The following is a 7,082-nucleotide window of genomic DNA, read 5'->3' on the forward strand; positions in this document are numbered from 1 at the left end:
CTGGCAGCACTTGATTCATCATTCACAACCACATTCTTAACGTACGCTCCCTTGCCGCACATGCCAAGGACGTACACCACGATCACATTCTGCGCCATTCCTCTGTACTTTGCTTTGCTGAAACCTGGATGGATCCCGAAGAGCCTCTCGAAATCATAGATTTCCTATACTGCTGTGGTGCTCGCAGAGACCACAACAGAGCGGCGGGAGTCGCTATCTACTTGCGCACAGGTCTCTCTGCAATACCAGTCGAAGTGTTTGGCACGTCACATGAACTTGGCGAACTGTGCGCCGCAAAGTTGCCCAACGGCTTGCTGGTAGTAGCTGCCTACTTCGCCCCTACCGCACTCACGAAAGACGTCGTGCATTTCCTGCAACTCGCATTAACCGTCCATCGATCCACACCGATGTTAGTAGTGGGGGACTTTAATGTTGACATAAAGACAAACAGCAATTTCCTAACACTTATGCGGGAGAACATCCCGTTCCTCTCGCTCGTAACGCGTCCCACGGCTGTGACAACCTCGCGAGCCACTTGTATACATCTCGTCTTTGAGAATCAAGCATTGGTGTACCAAGTCGAACATATATCAGCCTATTTCTCCGACCACAAAGCTTCATTCCTGACTGTCAAGAACTGTTAGTCGAATCTTTGTTAAAGGAATACGTGTGAAAAATAAAAAAAAAAAACTCTGTGATAGCGCATACATGTGTTGCTCGATTTCTTTGCCTCAATCTATCGAAAAGGTGAAACACCTTTTTGCTGCGCTCAAATTTCGCATTAGGAAGTAACGTAATCGTCGGTAATTTTTCACCACCACCAGGTTTAGGCAGAGCTAAACCACAGCCAATTTTAAGGCGGAAGCCTTTAATGCCCCATCGTTGTAAGCAGGAGTTGTCGACAGAAATGTCACGCTTTTCAATCGGTCGAAATGGTAATGACGTCACAGTGCGCGAATTTCAATGCTTACTTTGGCTAGTAACCATGCAACCAATTAAAGGGATCGTATAGTGATGCTCCAAGTGGGAACGGGTTTAGTTATTTTTTTAACCACCCAATTAGCCTAATTAGCCTTTCTAATCAGGCCAGACAAATAAATAAAACCGAATAGGAAATCGGTCGAGTTCAGGAATCAAACCCCGGCATCCGGAGTGCGAGACGAGCATGCTAACCACTCTGCCATGCCAGCTCGACAATTTGGACCGAACAAAGGGGCGTCTAGTCAATACGGTGTCTTCGCTCACTCCCATCTTCCTCCCTTCCCGTTACGGCGAAGTTGAGAGACATATAATTTCCTTTCCTCAAAAACCAATTTATTGACGAGCAAGGCGTAGAACCGAACAGGCGATGGCTTTCTGTGGACTCCCTGGCAGCGTTGCAAGACGCTGTCGCGTTCCACTCTTAGGGGCAAGCTTAACATTTTAAGAACACATCAGTGACCCAAGCAGCAACACCGCGCTTAAGGCTTTCGCCTCACCGCACTTTAGGTCAACAAAGTACCCCCTGAATTTTTTATTGCGAAAGCAATACTGCTCGCAGTTTGAGCCCTTCAGCGTCGTCCCGGCGGTGTAACCACGTTTGACCTTTAGCATGACCTCCGCTTTGACTTCACGCCAGACAGAGAGAGAGAGAGCCCCAACTCGTCTCGTCGCGGTCGTCCCAGCGTAACCACGGTGCGGCGAGCAGCAGCTGCGCGGCGCTGCCGCGAGGAGGCGCTCGCTGTGATGACGTCACTCCAGACGGAGATATATCGGGATAGGATAGGAAAACTTTTAATGTCGAACAGAAAGAGGGTAGCCAGAGGGCTACCCGCCTAGACGACGACCGAAAGGTCTTGACTCTCGGCGGCGGCTTCGGCCAGTCGGACGAGTTGTAACTGAGTCGCCGGGTCGGAGCTCAGTAGTAAGGTCTCCTATTGATCTTTTGTGCTTATACCTCGTACCTCCCGGGGGGCATGAGGACATTCCCACAGCATGTGGTCCAAGGTGGCCCTAAGTTCGCAGTTTGCGCATTTGTCTGAAAATTGCCCTGAATACATAACACTCCAGAGGGCCGGGATTCTAAAGGTGTAAGTTTGTAACCGGCGCCAGTTGATGGCTTGGTATCTGGACAAGTATCTATTCGCTGGAGGAAGTCTAGCTCGTTGCAAACGATACTGCTGTGTAATTTCTCTGTAGGTGACCATGCGATCCCTGTCTGTAAAGACCACCTTGCTCGGGTCCGCCCGGAAGGAAAAGCCTCGGGCGAACTCGTGGGCCGTCTCATTACCAGGCAGGGATGCATGTGCTGGTGTCCAGATATATCGGGCTCCGACCCGGCTCGTCGCAGGTGGAGCGAGCGCGGCTTCGGCCGTTTATCTGTTCTTTCAGCCAGCGTCCGCTTAGGCGGACGCGGTTGTTGCGACGCGCGTCTTTTTCTCTCTCTTTTTATCTTTCCTCATATCTTTCAACTCTCTTTTATCTGCACGTGGCAGCGGTGGTGGCTCGGCAAGAGCCAGTAGGCAGGCCCATGCATTTTCTTTTATGCGAAGCATATTACTAGAGGTACACTACAGCCCTTCGCCGTGGTTACGCGCCGTGCACACCACTTGGTACAGTGACGCCACACCACGTGACACATGACGTCACGACAGAGGAAGACGGAGGTACACTACAGCCTTTCGCCGTGGTTACGCGCCGTGCACACCACGTGGTACAGTGACGTCACACCACGTGACATACCACGTGACACATGACGTCACGACAGAGGAAGACGGAGGTACACTACAGCCCTTCGCCGTGGTTACACGCCGTGCACACCACGTGGTACAGTGACGTCACACCACGTGACATACCACGTGACACATGACGTCACGACAGAGGAAGATGGGGGTCCACCTCGCGCCGTCGCTGTGGTTGCACGCCGTGGAGACCACGTGGTACAGTGACGTCACACCACGTGACATACCACGTGACTCATGACGTCACGACAGATCGCCGTCACGCGCTGGGAGAGGGAGAACGATGCCATCGCACAGACACCGGAATGTCCTCGAGCTGCATTCCCGCGCATTTCGAACGCGCGTTCACACTCGGTGTAGGTGAAACGCTCGCTCCACCGGGAAGGCGGACGCGGCTTCCGTGGCAATCCAGGCGCCCACCCAACGCGCGTCTCGGGGTTAGTCGGCGTTCCGCTGTAGCCATGCCGTTGTCTTCCCCCACGACGAAGGCTTCTAGTGGTTGTATTAAAATGACCAAGTATTCAACCAAGGAAAGCCATGTATTACCAAGCCTAGCCATCAATATGCTTCGCATCTGACCAGGGTTAACCAAGTTAAGCCTCAGCCATTTTTTCATCCTTCTCTCAGTCGCAACCAACCGTCGCAGTCGTCCCGGCGTAACCACGCTGTGCGTTTCAGCCAGGCCATGTCGTCTGACATGCACAAGGCAAGGCTGCAACGATTCGCTCAAGCTAGGAAACGACGGCGGGCTGAAGAAACGGATGAAGTTGCTTTCGCAATTTCCGGGCTTAACCAAGCTGAGCTTCTGCCAATTTTTTTTTTTGACGAGAGGAAAGACACATGACGGACTCCCTGGATCAGTGGACACCTCAATCTCGGTTTCATGTATGTGGCGTTGGTGTCCACCCACAAAAACCAGTTTTCGCTCAATATTGCGCGCTCAGGAATGTTGAACCACAACAATTTTTGATTTCGTAATATAATGAGGCAAGTCATTTTACAATGACAGAGGTTTGTTGCAATTCGAGACAACCCTTTATTTTTCAGACGCACACTTTCATCAAGTAGCGCTTCTTTCCCAGTCCTTGACAGTCTGCAGGAAGGCTTGTTAAATGAGCAGCGGCGGGAAATGTGTTCGAGACTTTGGAGCGGTTTTGATTGTGGATTACAACTGCGAGAGTTTGGAGCAATTTTGATTGCGACTGTGGGGTCGCACAGCAATTGGAGAGTCGTGCAACCATTTTCCTGCTCTTTCGAAGGCAACCCACCCTGCTGTTACTGCGACTTCTACCACTACGACGACGCTACGCCAAAGGAAAGTGTCTAAGATCTATCGCTGTGAATCAAGGCAGGAAAAAATTGGTGTGGTTTAGCTCTGCTTAAACCTGGTTGGTTGCGGAAGCCTATCCTCCTCCCCTTTTCGAGAGAGAGAGAGAAACTTTATTGCACAAGGAATTCGGGGCACGCCCCAGGGTCCCCGCACGACCCCACTGCACTCAAGTGGTTATGTTCTTAAGGTCCATAACACTGGCAGCCCGGCCGGTTGCGATGGTCTGCACGGCCGGGTCCTCCGAGCGCAGCAGGGTCTCCCAGTCCTTCCAGGTCTTGAGGTTCACTAGGTCCCGCGGGGGAGGGTCCGCCGGGCAGAGGGAAAGGATGTGGAGGGAAGAGGCGAAATGTTCTGGGCATAGGGCGCATGCCGGAGTGGGGAAGGAGGGATGATAGTGGGCTAAGGTAAGGGGTGAGGGAAGAGAGTGTGCCTGTAGTCTGCGCCAGAGCGTTGCGTGTTTGTTATCTAGGGAGGGGTGGGGCGGGGGGTAGAGCTGGCGTGAGGCTCTGTAGGCCTGCGGCAGCTCGCTGAATGAGTGCATGCGCTCCTTCGTGAATCCCCGATCCGAGGGCACCTGAGCCCGGTTTAAAGAACCTCGGGCTAAAAGGTTGGCGGACTCGTTTCCGGGATTCCCGGAGTGCGCGGGCACCCATATCAGCTCCACTTGGCGGGGCGGGGGTGCATCGGGCGAGTCTAGTATGCCAAAAGCAGGGACATGGACTCGGCCTCGAGCAAAATTTAGAATCGCAGTTTTAGAATCACTTAAAATGTACCGGGCTTCCGTGCGGGTGATAGCAAGTGCAATGGCGGCTTCCTCTGCAGCTTCTGGGTGGTGGTGGTGGTGGTGAAAACATTTATTAAATCATAGGGAGAGGTGTTGGGGGTCGTGACCTGAAGGGTCACGCCCTTACAACCACTAGGTGGGATGCCTAGACAGGTACCCCGTTGGCGTTTGCCGCAGCCCGGGCGCGCTGCGTTAAGGCCCTTTGAGCCTCGAGGGTGCAGCGGCCTCCCAGTCCTCTCGGGTGGGGTTTGGGATAGGGGGTAGGGATGGGTTCTGCTGGCAGGCCCACACCATGTGGTAAGTTTCAGACACCTCCCCACATTGTGAGCACCGCCCGTCGAATTGAGGATCGAAATGTTGCAGAGTTGCCGGGCACAACATCGTGTTGGTGAGCAGGCGCAGGAGTACCCGCTCGTTGACCTTCCCCAGCCCTTTGCACGGGGTGGGAAGAGTTTGGTGCGTGGATTTGTAATACTCGCATATTTCTTTAAAAGTATAAATCGGATTGAAATCAGTGTCCTGGTCGGCGTCGGGTCCCGTGGGAAATGCCCGGAGAAAGAGCGCGCGGGCGGCGGCGTTGGCTGCCTCATTTCCGTGGACGCCTTGGTGACCTCGAGCCCAAACGAGAGATCGGTGCGCGGGATCCGAGTCTCGGCTACAATTTTGGTAAATGCGATAAGCTAGGGGAGTAACCCACCCTTGCGTGACGTTACGGCAAGCCCCTCGCGAGTCGGCGATTATGTATTTGGAGGAGGTGTGAGAGGCTGCCAAAGCGATGGCAACCTCTTCTGCGTGAATTGCTGACTGGGCCTTGAAAGTAAGGGCGTCTACTGTTTTACCCTCGTGGACAACCGCAGCCGTGTACCATCCCCTGGGGTCCGGGCCGGACGCGTCCACGTAGAAGACTCCTGGTTTGCTCCGAAAATGGCGGTCCAATGCTTCTGCCCGCGCCAGGCGCCTGCCATTATGATCCTCTTTGGACATATTGGTGGGGAGAGGCCGCACGTGGAGGACGCGTCTCCAGTGTACGGGAAGACGGCATCTCTCCTCTGTGAATTGAGTGTGCTGGATGTGAAGTCGGGCTAAAAGGCGGCGACCCGACCTCGTCTTTGTGAGACGAGTGTATTGGTTGTTGAGGTGGGCCTCCCGAGGCTCCCTAAAAGTGTTAACCATCCCCAGTGCCAAAAGGCGGCTGGTAGAGGTAGAGACCGGGAGGTCCAGCGCTCGTTTCATGATTTTGCGGAGGATGACCTCGAGGGCATCCTCCTCCTGTTTCCGCAGGTGGAGATAGGGAGTCGGATGCAAGATTCGACTGGTCACGAATGCGTTCTGGGGAGGTGTGTGGAGGGAGAGGTAGTGTGAGAAGGGCGGATAAAGAGGAGTCCACTACAGCTGCTGTCGCTTCATCACCCGTGCAGGCAGCGTCCACCCATACGGCGTCCGGCTCGGGGCCGTACGCTCGATGGAGTGCCTTCGCACGGGCTCTGCGGCGCTGCTCATGGTGGGACGGGTGCATATTCCTCGGGAGCGGCCTGATGAGGAGCTCCTGGTGAAGGGGTCGTGGGATGGCGAGGAGGGTTGGGTCGTTGGCCGGTATTCTGATTCTGAGGGAGTCCAGGATATACCGACCTGTGGAGGTTTGTGTGAGCCTGATGTATTGGGCCTGCCGGTGGGCCTCCACCAGTTCCCCGATCGTGTTGTGGAGGCCCAGGCCTAGTAATCTGTCTGTGGGTGTGTTGAGGGGAAGATGAAGTGCTACTTTGAATGCCTTGCGAATCAAAGCATCCAAAGCATTTATGTCATGTTTGGATAGTTGTAAGTATGGGGTAGTGTACAGCACACGGCTGAGGACAAAGGCATAAATGAGGCGACATAGGTCGCGCTCCTTCATGCCTCTGTGATGTCCCGAAACCCTTCGGATGAGGTGCGATATCGCGCCTACAACCTGCTTGAGTTTCTTGAGGGTGGTGGTGTTTTTGCCATCGTTCTGGATGTGCAGGCCCAATACACGGAGGTTGCCAACCTCAGGTACCGGGTCACCATTCAGTTCAATGGCAATGCGGGAGCGGGGACAGCGGTGGTTCTTAGGACGGATGAGGAGCAGTTCGGACTTCTCTGGGGAGCAAGACAGTCCGATGGTCCGTGCGTAATTTTGGGTGAGTGTGGCTGCTTCCTGTAAGGTGTTCTCTACGCCGCCGAAAGGGGGAAAGGACGGACCCTTGAGTGGTGCCGATACTCTGAAGCGTGT

This window comes from Amblyomma mixtum, chromosome 2 (assembly GCF_055824585.1).
Source record: "Amblyomma mixtum isolate Tamu chromosome 2, ASM5582458v1, whole genome shotgun sequence".
NCBI classification, from domain to species: domain Eukaryota; kingdom Metazoa; phylum Arthropoda; class Arachnida; order Ixodida; family Ixodidae; genus Amblyomma; species Amblyomma mixtum.